Consider the following 15,012-nt stretch of genomic DNA (forward strand, 5'->3'; position numbering starts at 1 on the left):
GCTAGTAAACATTTTAGAGTTGATTTGGACTTGGAAGCCATACGAGATCAATTTATGGTCAACACCACATCAAGTAGGAGATTGGTTGACTTGACTCATTCAACAATGGAGGAGCCTGATCTAGAAAGCCTAGAGATGCAAAATAGTTTTCGGGAGACAAAAAGTGCTTGCAGAAAAAGGCCAGCCATGTCCATGGTGTGGTCTTGGAAAATGATTAGCCATAGGCTTGAATATGTGATAGTGACAGTAAATCAATGAAAGGTAAAACATGCAACAACAACAAAGGAGAGAATCACAAGAAGGCATTATTGTTGAATATGACTTGAATCATAGCTTTTGGGCTATATGAATAACTGATCCACATAGCCTTATCACATCTTTTGGGAAGGTCAAAGAGATAGGTGTATGTTTGCGGTGCCCTCATAAATCGTGCAGGAAGGTCTGGTGATGTTGGAGTACTAGCCCCTTGCTTTTGGGGTAGGTGATCTTATCCATGTGGTGTTAAGGAAGGCTACATATGGTTCAACAACACAAGAATTAGTCATTCATGGAATGTTAACATGGTCCATGTGATTGGACCACCAGGGCTTGCTCCAGGTGTTTGGTTGATTGCAGTAAGTACACAGTTGAGTGAGGATGAGATTGCAGTGTAATTTTGCATCTTGATTTGCAGACGTTGAAGATCAAAAATCTTCTCTTGGATTCCAAGCTAGTCTATTATATGTCTATAATGTCTTTCTTTCATGCAAAATTTTGTAAAAAATATTGGTGGTTGCTAGAATATAGAGTTGATGGCATTTGAGATGAGTAATTGGGTTGACATTGTTATTTTCTTTTGATACTGTGATTTCCTTTGGGGGTGTGAATTGTTCTTTTAATGCTACTTTTGTGACCTCTATCTTTTTGCACTTGCTTGGTTCTTGGCTTTGCTTGTTTGTGGTTGCTTGTGAAACAGACATCCTCATGTATGTCAGCATCACTATCACTAGTGGTAATTGAGTCATCCACATAAATGACTAACATCATGATCCCTCTATCTATCTTTTTCACACAAAGTGAAAAATCTGCATTAGATATCTGAAATCAATGGTAACAAGATATTCCTTGATCTTATTTGACATGCTCTAGGTGCTTGCTTTAAGCCATATAAGGCTTTGCGTGACGTACACACAAAATTTAGACGTGCGTCGCTCTCTCATAACTTGGTGGCATTGCATCATGTAAACTTCTTGTTACAAATCACCATGTAAGAACACATTCTTTACATCCATTTAATGTAAAGACCAATCCTTTTCTAACAGCCATAGTAATGATAGCTCTCATGGTTGCCATTCTCGTAATCGAACTAAATGTCTCCCAAAAGAAAATGCCATATATCTACGCATAACACTTGGCAACCAGTCTTGCCTTATATCTATTCACAGATCCATCTGAGTTGTGCTTGACCTTGTACACCCACTTACATCCACAAATTGCCTTCTTATCTTTAGGAAAAGGCACTAAATTCCATGTTTCATTATTTCCAACGATGCCATCTCCTTATCCATGGCATCATCCCATTTCTAATTTTCTCAAAACAACTGGGCTCCGTCTCCTATATTGCTTTAACCATGTAAGTATAGTGATGGGTTGTATATCCATTCATATCCTAACTTGCCAACATGGTATCTAGCTTGAGTAGACTTGTATACACGTGGATCACTATTGGATGTCCTCAAAACAACCCTTGTTCTCTGTGTACTAGGAGTAACTAATGGAATGCCAAGCTCTTCATCAAGGCTTTACTCGGAGCCACTAGAGTGACCATCCACACAGAAGAGTGACCTACTATTAGATCAGCATAAAAGGTTGATTTACGTTTTCCTTCCCTTTTCATGATACATGTGTACCAACACACCTATAGTACCATGAGATGATGCATCTATCCTCAACTTAACATTGGATCCACTGCTAAGAGGACTCTTTAGTTCCACTAAGCACTTCCGATTGCTACTCTACATGTGAGACAACATCATTACTTCTTACATCTGCATCTTCAGTTACCTTAACTAGTGCATATACCAACTACTCATCTCATCAAAGACATCTTTGCTTACTCGCATCTCATGAGTGGTAGGGCAATAGCATCTTCTCCAAAAAGCAGCATAACCAATGAAGATGCACTTCTCTACTTTTGGATCCAACTTGGTTCTCATTTTATCAAGAACATACACATATGTAATACATACAAGACACTTTCAAGTGAGACACATTCAGTTTTATGCTTGTAAACTTTTGTTCATGCGTTATAACATATGAATAGCTGGTGGGGGGCATGTTCATAATGTAAATAGCAATTGCTGGTGCTTCAACCCAAAATAATTTGGCATATTCTTTTTAGACACATCAAGAGCAAACTTTTACAATGTGCCTATTTTTTCCTTTTTGCAACACCATTCTATTACGGAGTGTACTTGCATGTGAACTGTCTCTTGATTTCCTTCTTTCTCAAGAAATCACTGAACTCATCGGAGAATTATTCTCCCTCACAAAATGATCTTAGGAATTTGATCTCCATAAATTTTTCCTTTTTGACTAAGGCTTTAAATCTGTGAAAATGAGCAAACACCTCATTTTTCTCCTTTATAACACTTTCCTAGTGTGATCATCAATGAATGTAACATAGAAATTGTTACGTAATCTTGGTCAATCCCCATACATTAGAATGTATAACATCCAATGGTCTTGCACCGATGTGCTTTTCATATATAGTAAAGCATCTTTGGCCTGTTTATACCAAGCTATCATGCTTTACATACTTTGTGCATACAATCAACCTTAAACTTCAGCTAGCCTGCCATAATATTTTTGGCTTGCATAAACTTTAGCTGCTATATATTCATATGACTAATACGCTTATGTCATATGTTAATGTTTGCAATGACACTTATCCCATGTGCAAACATGATGCCTTTACCTCAAGCATATTAACATCCAAAGTAAATATCCTGCCATTTCTATTACCCTTTGCAACTAAGCGTTGCAACTAAGCGGCACTGATTTTTGAAGTCTTCCACAAAAGCACCCTTAAGGTTACCATCCTCCATAGACAATGACACTTTATAAACATGTGTAATGGGGTGTGTAGTATCATCACCTGTTTCCACATACCTTGTTTTTTTTATATAAAATTGCATATCTCTAGACCACTCATTTTTGCATGTCTCTAAACCACTCACCATGACTGGTCATGTGGTTAGAGGTTTTATAATCCACCTACTAAATATCTCTCAATCTCCTGACACATCTCTTGTGGTCCGTGGAGCTGGGTATGTGCTGTATCACAAACATTTGCGCACTTCTCATCACTCTATTTACTTGATGATGCATAATTGCCTTGCTACAACTTTTCATTTTTGATATTATTCTATTTTTTATAGAAATTCTTTATAGAAATTCTTTGCAATGTACCCTAGTTTGTCACAATAATGGTACTCTATGATGTTTGCATTTTGATTTCTTTGCCAACCACCTCAGCCTAAATGGTTCCCCTGTGCCTCTAGAGTGACATTTTCCTCTTGTTTGTGCATTAGGTTCCTATTGTTGCTGCCCATGATTTCTATTTCCAAAATAGCCTACACCTTGGTCTCTAAAATGCTTCCTTAGGGAGGATGAATACTTATACATCATCAAACAAGCACACCAAGGGGTAGCTCTGGACACTTCGCACGCGATGTTTACGGTAAGAAAAATACTCCAATCGGGGTATTGGTGCCCACTCTTCAAAGATTATCTTCAAAGATTATGCACTATTTATCAAAGGATGTCATGAATACCAACATTATGCAAAGCCATAGAAGGACATGATGCCACTACATCATGTCAGAGTCAACCAACCTTTTGAAAAATGGGGCTTAGATTTCATTGGCCATATTAGTCCTACTGCATGCGGCCTAGAAGCGCGCTTCATCATTGTTTTACCACATATTATGTAACCAAATGGGCTGAAGCAAGAGCTTCACAAAAAGCAAATGCCATGGTGATTGCTAAGTTTCTCTATGAGAATATCATTACCTGCTTTGGATGTCTATTTGAGCTAGTGAGTGATCAAGGTAAGCATTTCAACAACGATGTAATAAAAAATATCACTAACACATTCATGATCGCACACCATAAGTCAACGCCATATTACCCATAGGCAAATGGCCATTCAACATTGTGTCAACCGAACCCGTCCTCGTCTCCACACATGCACATTTCAGAGTAAAAGTTGTGAAACTTGGTTGTGCCCTAGCTCTTTTACAATAGTTTCCTTGTTTTCAAGGCCATGTGTCCCACATGCATGTATCCCACATGAAAATGTTGCCAAAGTTGTGGCCTTTGGGTAGGACTCATAACATAGCATCCATGAAATTGGGATGAAATCTACATATGCATACTAGTGCATGGTCAACAAGAGCTATTTCCTTTGGTTAGGACTCATAACATAGCATCCATGAAATCTACATATGCATACTAGTGCATGGTCAACAATAGCTATTTCCTATTATATATAGCTCTTTAAAAGGCCAAACATGTGTATATACCTCATCTAGCATAGTATTAACAAGATTTGCATAAGCATAGGCATTGGCAAGCTTTGAATAAGCTTTTCTTAAGCATAAGATTTTTATAACCATAAGCTTTGCACTTAGCATAAGCATAAGCATACCATAACACTTACTATGCTGTGTCCAAATTATTCATGGCATAGATTTGCATAAGCATAAGCTTCTCATTTAAGCTTGCATAGCACTAGCTTCTCTTGTAAGACATAGTAAGCTTAGGCATAGATATAGGAAGTTGTGTAAGCATAGCCTCTCATAAGCTTTGCATTTGTATACAAATTGACTTTGAGCCCTTAGTATGCATAGCTCTCACACCATGAATAGAAGCACTTTGTATACATAGACATAGAAAGCATGGGTTTAGGCATAACTTCTTGTAGCAAAATGCATCAAACCATCTCACAGTCCTCTTGCATGAAAGCATAGGCCTCTTACTATATATAGGCCCAATTAATGAGCATAAATGCTCTCCAATTCAGTGTAAAGTTTTTATATCTTCTTGCATACATGCTAGTCAACTAGCATCTATGCAAGTTATGGATTCTTTACTCAATTGAACAATGTAAATGCTTGTTGATTAGGCATAAAGTGTCATGGACTCTTTTTTACGCCCACCAATAAATGCTTGTTGATTGGATGTAAAGCATCATGGCTTGCATACATGTTACTTAATTAGCATCTACACAAACCATGGATGATTTATGATACTCAACTAACATTCATGCCAGCCATGGATGCTATGCATCCATGCATGCCATGGATGTTTTACATCCAATGGGCAAGAATTTACACTCTTCGATTGGGCATAAAGCATACATGGTTTCCCCATCGTTCGCTATTCAACTAGAAGTATCCATGTAAGCCATGCATATTTTATGCTCAATCAAAGAGCATTTACATAGATTTAGAGTGCGTCCAAGCGGTTAAGCATCCATGTCTACACCCATTCCACATCCATGTGCCATGTTGATATATGTGGGGATGACCAAGCCTATGTAAGTGTGGATCACAATTGTAGTATAATGTGTATTAATTATCTATATAGAGCATGAAAAATGTCCCATACTTTGCTTTTGGTCACTTGTTCATGTAAAATGTAGTTTGAATCTATATCTATCTTAACATTGACATAACTTTTTATCTATGGCTCAAACAGCATACTATAAAAGGCAAAAGAGGAGAATTTTTCAAGCTCTATTATTTTTATTTATTTTTTACTTTTTGCTGGTATCTAGCACTCCTACCAATGAAATTATCACCAAAAACTACCGTACCAACAAAATGAAGCCCGACATCTCATTATATTTTTGTTAATAGGGCCATTGGTACACCCTCATTACTAACGCACGTATACATAAAGTAAGCTATGATCGACTAGATTTAGAAAGGCATCCCAATCTAAATCTATCTAGGAGAATTTATAAATAATGAGAAACGTGGGAATATAAAAGTCTATGAATTTAGTCCTCATAATAGGCATGCACCCCTCCACCTACCCCCCCCTCTAAACCTATCTAGGAGAATTTATAAATAATGAGAAACGTGGGAATATAAAAGTCTATGAATTTATTCCTCATAATAGGCATGCACCCCTCCCCCCCTCTCTCTCATCCCGTTTGTAATCTCGTTTGTAAGAAGATGGCCCAGTGTGTTAACATGGGGTACCACAAGAGAACAAAGTGGGTAGAGGAAAGAGGAGGACACGATGCAGGAGGAGGTGAAGAAGGGAGTAGGTGGAGGAGGAGGGTGTGAGGGAAAACAAAGGAGGAGGAGGAGGATGAGGATGAGGATGATGCAATGGCAAACGACAGAGGAGGAGGAGGGGTGTGAGGGAAAACAAAGGAGGAGGAGGAGGATGAGGATGATGCAATGGCAAACGGAGGAGGAGGAGGGGGGTAGGTGAAGGAGGAGAAGAAAGAGGAGGAAGATGAGCATTGGTCATGGTACTCCCACCAAGGAGGGGGTAGGTGGAGGAGGAGAAGAAAGAGGAGGACTGACCATGGTACTATCGAGGAGGAGGAGGAGGGGAGGGGTTGTTCAAAACCTTAATATATTAAGGTTAAAAACATTAGCATGTGATTACTTAATTCATACCATATCTATATTATATAAAGGAAGAGTTTCACAAAGCACTACCATGTGTGGCAAGAATTTTGAGGGAGGTTTGAGAATTTGAATTTGGAGGTTTGAGAAGATGTGGGAAGCACGTTGAGAGAAAGAGAGAAGAGATGGTATTTGTTGGCCCAAAATTCAAAGGTAAATTTGAATTTCAAATCTGTATTCTCTGATTTTGATGTTTCACAACATCTACTGTTGACAGTACTCTCTCTCTTTCCCCCCCTACATGTCTCTCTCCTCTCGAGTGCATTTTTAAAAGGGAGGGGGAGAGAGAGAGAGAGAGAGAGTATTATGTGTGTTTGTGCATTTTCAAAAGGGGAGAGAGAGAGAGAGAGAGAGAGAGAGAGAGAGAGTACTATGTGTGTTCAAATGTCGTTGCCTAGAGGTGAGCCCTCTCTCTCTCTCTCTCTCTCTCTCTCTCTCTCTCTCTCTCTCTATATATATATATATATATATATATATATATATATATATATATATATATATGGTTGATTAATGTTCTATCTTTTTGCATGTGCAAATAGTTTGTAGGTAACTAGTTGTTGAGGGCCCAATGGGCTTCACCTTCACCAGTAGCAAAATGGTAGCCTCTCCTTTGCTGCTGAAACCGCCTCCTTGCAGCAGCCGCCCTTGATCGCCTTCTTTGACACTACATGTTCTTGAGAAGCAATGATGTTGAATTACCCACCTTCATGGGAGTCTTCTCCTCTGCTCTCCCCTACTTCCTCTGCCTCTCCCTTGCCGCAAGATAGTATTAGAACACTCTTAATGTAGCTAAGCTTCTGTTCCCTACTCATGCTAGAAAATTTATTTTTAAAGTGCTCTTGAGAGACCAGGACGTTCTGGCAAAAGGTGGTGGGCAGGTAGACTATACTATCTGTCAAAAACAATGACGATCTTGGTCATTGTGGGCAGCAATAAAATCCCCATCATAGGAGACGTCAGCAGTAGGGCCGTTGTCGTCATCTTCTTCTATTTCTAACAACGGAGAAATAAAGGAGTTCCAATCTCCCCTCCTCTCGCTCTACAAGATTTTTTTGTAAAAACAAAGAAATAAAGAAGATGGAGACAGATCTCCCTCATGTTTGTCGTTAGCTACTCACGGTGACAACTCTCAATCAATGGTGAGCAAGCTATCGCCAACATCTTGCAAGAGTGGTAACTACATTGTTAGCTACGCTAGTTAACATTACTTTTAGCATGGCTACACTTATTCTAATCCATCTTTTGTAACCACACAAAGCGCTTAATGTAAAAGAGACATGGGATGACCAAGCTTATGACTTGTGTAATGCGGTCATGAGGAATAGTTTTACATAGAGCCAGGAACACTAGTTTTGGGCCCCCAATTATAAATGGGTGGCCGGCCATTGTAACTATGAGCTCTTGTATATAAGACATTTATGAAATATGAAAAGGCACAATCCCATCAGTCTCATTTGAGCTTTGCCTCTTCTCTCTCTCATTCATTTGAACTTATGGATGTATGCTAGCTTGTGCTTGCTTGCTTGATTGTTAGTGTGTGCTTGTAGGGATAGTGATGCTCTAACCTCTCTCCTTCTCTCGTCTCTCTTCCTTCCTTTCCTCTGAGATCCAAATCCCTATCGGCACTTTGCTTCAAGGTAGCCCAAGTTTATGGAAAGATTTAAAGGACTGGATGGAATGACGCCTAGGGGCAGGCATGCATGAACCCACAAAACCAGATAGCTATAATGACTCGGAGGAAGATGAACTCATTATACCCCACAAAATAACTGGCACCCCCACGGTTCGAGTGAATAAGCTTGGACAATACTTTGAAGGCGATAAACTCAATGTGGCTTTGTCAATAATAACCTTCGAGGGCCTCCAAATCATAGCAATCCTAGATGGGGGAGCAGGAGTGAGCATTGTTACAAAACAATGTTGGGAAAAATGGGGAGCACCGGCCATGGATGATGACATTGCTAGTCAAACTCGCTGATGGAGTAGACCCATTGGTCTACTAAAGGATTTGAAGATAAAGATACTTAGAACCACTTACCACCATACCTTTGTGGTGATGATGAACTTTGGATGTTAACCTGTTTCTTATGATTGCATCCTTGGACGACCATTCATGAGAGAATCAAAGATGATCCACGACTAGGATACTGACCACATTTACATTTGAAGAAAAGATCAAACTGTAAAGATCAATCTACACATGTGGAAGGTACACCCAATGAGTGGACCATTCACAGCAGAGGACTCAGTCACAACAATCTGATCTACTACAGTCCATCTATGTCAAACATGCCACAAGACACGATGAAGAAAAGGATAGTGAGGAATGTGCACCTCTTCCAGAGCTAGAAGACTCTAAGAATGAGATGCATATCCTAGCCACCCTAGAAATTATACATAGACGCACTAGCACGAGGTTTGCTACGACATATGGATAGGAGATTACATCTCTATATATGCTTAGCTCAGCATACCTACCTAGAATTGCCACCCAAGAACTAGAACAGGCCATTAGAATGGTACCATCAAGGGACACATGCTCCACAGGACTCGCAAGCCCGATGGATTCCTAGGGCCAAAATGATATATCTTTCTAAACAAGTTAGACACCCACTAGTTGAAGTATGTTAGGGTTGTTGAAGCACATAACCACTTCAACGATATATGGCAAAAGGAATTCACCAATAGCTCTCTTCTGGTCCACACGACCACCCCAAAGCCAATGGAACCTATGGAACCCACACCCAAACTAGAGAAGCTCTTCCATTCAGGGCGCAGAGCTCACAATAGAAAGTTAGCGCTAGCAAAAAAGGAAGCCAAAAGGCTAGTGGACAAAGAAAGCACTAAAGCTAAAGAAACCAAATAAGCTACCCAACAAGAGGCCAAAGTGAGGCAAGCCAAGCTTTGGCAGAGACAAATCATGGTCAACATGGCCCAAGTGGTCGACCTCGAAGAAGAGGAATTGGAGGTAAAGCCAGCTTGGTTGTGGTTAGGAATGACCACCTCAATGAGCTTCGTCCAAAAATTAGCTCTTGTAGACACATGGGCTAATTATAATTTGATGTCTCACGAAACATGGTGTGCCCTCATCAGGGAACTTGTACTAAAAGATACCCTGGCCATAGTCACCACAGTGGCGTCATAGCATATTCACTGTTTAGGCACAATCACGCTTTCATCCCACATTGGAAATAATCCCTTGGAAGGGAAGTTCTATGTTATGCCAGCAGGAATGATGCGGGAGGAAATACTCCTTGGACGGGGTTGGATGGGCCATAACAGGTGCAACATGGATTGGGATGCACGAATGGCAACCTTACAGCTGGATTCCGACCTTCCAGCCAAGTTATGGTCCTCATGATAGATGAAGAGACCATACCCATTGCTCTCACATTCCAAGAAGTCGTCCCTCCTACACCCCCCACCATCATTCCACCTTCACACCCCCACAAATCCATCCCACTCAAGAAGAGGCCGCTCACACTTCCAACCACATCATTGCCTCTCACACTCTCCCCACCACCACGCATTGCAGCAACCTACTCCAACATTCCTCCAATCACACAAGCTGTCGATTCACCACCGACAACTAACTGCATTAACACTTCTAACTATACTAACATTCACCACCGACAAATAACTGCATTAACACTTCTAACTATACTAACATGCACACAGGCATGCCTTCCCCGACTTGGGTACCTAAGAAGCTCCTAACCACACAGGGTTTTTATGAAAGCACATCTACATTGTGGATCCCTCGACAATCCAAATCCCACCCTCATCCACTGGTGCACAAAGCTGCTCACTCCCCTCACATGCAGCTGATTCGCCAACCACAAGGCTATAGGGTACATGACAGACGCCAATCCAAATGCTCTACATGGCATCACTGTGCTCAATCAAGCCCTTCTCCATGTCCACAACCAACCTTCAGGTGGATCCCCAAACGTCTACCGTAAGCCCAACACTTCTATGATGGAAACTGACACATTTGGATCCCCAAACCACCCCAACCCCAACTCCCAACTCCTGTCACTCAGTAGTCACCGACCTTCCAATGGAAACCCAAGGTGGCCTCTGCACAACAAAGACTACCCAGGACAAAGGGAAGCAAAAGCTTCACACTGACATTCTAACCCCCAATCTGCCACGCCGACAAATATTACCAATGATATACCCTCAACATCGGTAGGTCTCCCTCCCATTATGGTAAGGCTACCCTAGAATACTCCCAAGCCAATCTCAACCTCTTCAGTTTTAGGTACTCCCTCGTCATCATCAGCCTCTGCATCCCCACAGGAATCGGATGTCCCCACCTCACCATCACCCAATTGGAACCGACTCCTAACCTTATTGAATTGGGCATGCAATTAGTACAAAACTCGCAATGGGGTGCTGGCATCATAGCCCATGTGTACAAAACCTGATTCAAGGTGCCCATTTTTTAAAAAAAGAAATTTTTTTTGATGAAGTGCCATAGCTGTACCAAATATGCCATGGCCATACCATTCAATTTTCGAATTTGCCGCGGTCTTACCAACCCACACCGTGAAGTGCCACGATCGTTCCTTCCTCAACCTATCTACCAACGGTCGTTCCATATTCTCCATAATTGTACCAAATGTTGTTCTAAATGCCTCGGCCATTTTGAATTCGCAACGGCCATTCCATCATCAAACCAAATCTTGCCACGCCCATTCCCTTCTCGGCCCCATATTGATACGCCCATTCCAATAATTGCCACGCCCATACCAACTCCAAACTAAGATGCCATGGCCATTCACTCACAATGCCACGCCCATTTGCTGACAACGCCATGCTCGTACCTTTCGAATGCCACAGCCATGTCTTTTTGGAAATGTATAAATATCAGCCCCACCCCTCATTTCCTCACTTTCACCTTCCAGTGTTGCCAAACTCTTGCAGTTTTTTCTCTTGAGCTTCTCACACTCTTTCTACACCATGACTGACACCTCGGACTCCTCCATGGAAGTCCACCACCACACTTCCATGAGGAGAAGGTGCCCCCCCCGACAGGGGCAGATTTGAGAAGTATGCCTGCCACCCCACATAGCTGTCACATTTGGGGGAAGCCCTGATGAAATAGGTAAATTGCCACACTGTCCATTCGTTGATGAAGAACAACCACAAGGTGGAACACAAACTACTCTATTTCACCGAGCCATGCTAGAGGGCAATCACAGCCTACCCCATGGTCATATCTAAGCTGGAGCAGCTAGGCCTGGGAGGTTTGCCCACTTTGGAGCTATGGGGGCCAGACTTATATAATAGTCTGTATTTTACAGAAACTTATGCTGCCAACATGCACACTGGGGAAGTCTTGGACAATGAAGGCCATCCACATAGGGTACAGCTCAGCTTAGAGCTCATTAGAGATGCCTTACAGCTCCCCCAACTCGACCAGTCCTATGTTAGGCTCACCAATGCCCCTAAGCTGACCAGGGACATATATAGGGGCAACCTCGGGGTGGAGCGGGCGAACATTACCCAAGAAGATTTGATTATGCCAGCCTAAGCCCTATAGTTTCTGCTCACTACAAGTTGGACAGACAGATTCAGTAGGTGCAGCATGACTACCCTAGCCCAGGTGCACCAAGGAGACAGATGGTCAGCTGGGTAGAGTATTTGTACAAAGAGCTTCATGCAGTCTACTCTAACCCGCAAGGGAAGCTAGCAGTGGCCACCTTACTAACTAAAGTACTTTATCATGCAGCTAGGTGCATGCAGCTAGGTGGGAGGAGTTACCCCCAGCCATCCAACTGAGTGGCCCTGACACAGTACCAATATCTTTGCCCCCGCCACACAATCCTCTCCCCACTCCCCACAAGCTAAAAGGCACCACTCGGACCCCAAGGGCAAAGAGCAGGTACCCCCACTGCCCAGTCTAGGCCCTACACAGGAAGAGCTAGCAGCAGCTGAGGAAGAACGACGAAAGGCCGAGAAGGAGGAGAAGAAGAAAAAGCAAGATTTCTTCCAGCATAACCTCTTTGAGACACCACCCCCGGAGCACTTTACAGATTTCCCCCCTTTCACAAAGGCTAGACCCTCCTCCCCTCACAGGCATCTCAGCAAAATACATAAGACACCCTCCACTGGGCATGGTCAAGCAGGTTCCTTTCCAGCCAGGCATACACTGAGAGCGTCCATGCAACCCATGGTGATGTGCCCAACTTTGCCTTAGGTTTTTCACATATGGCGAGGGAATTGATCACATAAATTACGGATTGTATCTACCGTCAACAGGAGGACCTAGCTACAGTTTCACAATAGAAGATGTTGCTAACCAAGGTACAAGAGAGACAAATATCTGAAGATCTCTACCAGGTTAACTTACATAACCTTCAGCTACAAAACAAACTCGATAACAAGGAGCAGCAGCTCGAGCAGCCCGTCACCAGGATCACAGAACTCCAACAACAACTCCAACAGTCCCATGAAGCTGCTCAGAGGAGGGCACACTATAGTAAAGACCCTTGCCCAAGAATCCCAAGATAGAGCAAAAGTTGCGGAGGAGAACCTTACACAAACTAAGCTAGATATCTAGAGATATCAAGAGATCTCGGAAGATACCATCCATGAAATGGAAGAGCACCTACTAGGAGAAGCCGAAGCCAAAGCAGCACAGCCACCCTCCACACCCTCTGCTCCCTCCTCCAGCACCATGGATCGAAAGGTTGATGCACTTATGGATACAGCCAACGGAGCTACCAGTCCTTGCCCTCCCCCCACAAAGCCAATTCAAATTCATCTACCTTCATTACCGGAGCATCTGACTCAACCTCTGCCAAAACAATATCTTTTTGGATGAGCCCCTCTCGTGGTAGACCTATCTCCTCACCAAGCTCCCTATCGCCAGCATCACCCTCATCCCCCTCCTACTTCTAGGGCCTCATATCCTTCAACCACCCCCGACGACTTCTACGAGCTCCCTCCCCACCCTCTCCAAGCCATCTTGATTAGCTGGAGTCACCTCCTCTGCTTTGGCTTCCCATCTGACCTAGTTGACGTTATAGACCTATCTGTTCCAGAAGATATGTGCCCATGCCCCATACCCCTCCCAGAGGACGACCGATGCCTTGCACTATCTACATGGTAGGGGATGGCACATGGTTAACGAAGCCTACCTCTCCCTCTGCACTGATGCCCTTCCCCTTATTCCGCAAAGCGGGCCTCCTGATTTTATACCAGAGGTGTCATGAGCAAATGGAGGTCATGGTAGCCACCAGAATCTACTAGTTTGACAACTCCCATGTCGCCTTCCCACTGGAATTCATCTCCCAGGAAGCGGCAACAGTTGAAGCCTTTTTTCGAAACTAAGGACGAGCTGATGCAATAGAGGGTGATCATGCCCCCAACGGCCATGATGGAGGCGACGACAACCATGCAGCCTCCCGTCACCACCCTCATGATCCTCATCTCCCCCACCTCCCCCTCCACCACACAGTTCATCTCACATAAGTACTAGCACCCAACCACCACCACCCCCACCCCCATCTGGCACATCCGCACTACCACTCTTCCCTCCCAAACCTCTTCTCCTCCCATCCATTTTCCTACACCACCCCCCTCACCAACCCCACCCTCACCACCCTCTTTGTCATTACACCTAGGAATGCACACTGCATTCAGAGACATCCCGTCCACCTCAACCAAGCCCCCTCCCCTCTCTGACGCAAACCTCGCACAATAGCCTCCACATCGACCACCCCTCCACCCTTGTCACACTGACACAATAGCCCTCCACATCGACCACCCCTCCACCCCTGTCACACTGACACAACAGCCCTCCTACCCAAACCTTGAAGAGGGAGGAGAGATTCCGTCGCCCACCACCATAGGAGCGCGAGGAGGTTAACCCTCCGCTAAACCCTCTCAACTGGCAGGACCCCCTCGACTACACACGGAGTTCGAGCAGGCAATCGCCATCCTACTTGGTCGACACCTCTAGGCGACACCCATCACTCACCCAATGGACCACATGGACAGCAATGTCCATGTGCCCCTAATGGACCGCAGGGACATCAATGTCCCTACGCCCCTACCTTGAAGCCAAGCATTGACAATGGTAGTGAGAACACCCACCCAAGGAGCATGGAGGATGCCACCGGCCGCTGCTCGCCCCATCACGTTCGAACTCATGGGTGAGCAGCCAGCCTAGAGGCACCCATTTCTGCTCAAACCCTTCATCTGGGAAACCTATTGCAACAGGCCCTGCGCACTCTACATCAGCCCAAACTACCTACCCATAAGAAGATGGTGGGCGTGGAATGTATTCCACGAGGAGAAGAAGAAGAACCCA

Source organism: Cibotium barometz, chromosome 23 (assembly GCF_041138505.1).
Source record: "Cibotium barometz isolate CiBa-2024 chromosome 23, ASM4113850v1, whole genome shotgun sequence".
NCBI lineage: Eukaryota > Viridiplantae > Streptophyta > Polypodiopsida > Cyatheales > Cibotiaceae > Cibotium > Cibotium barometz.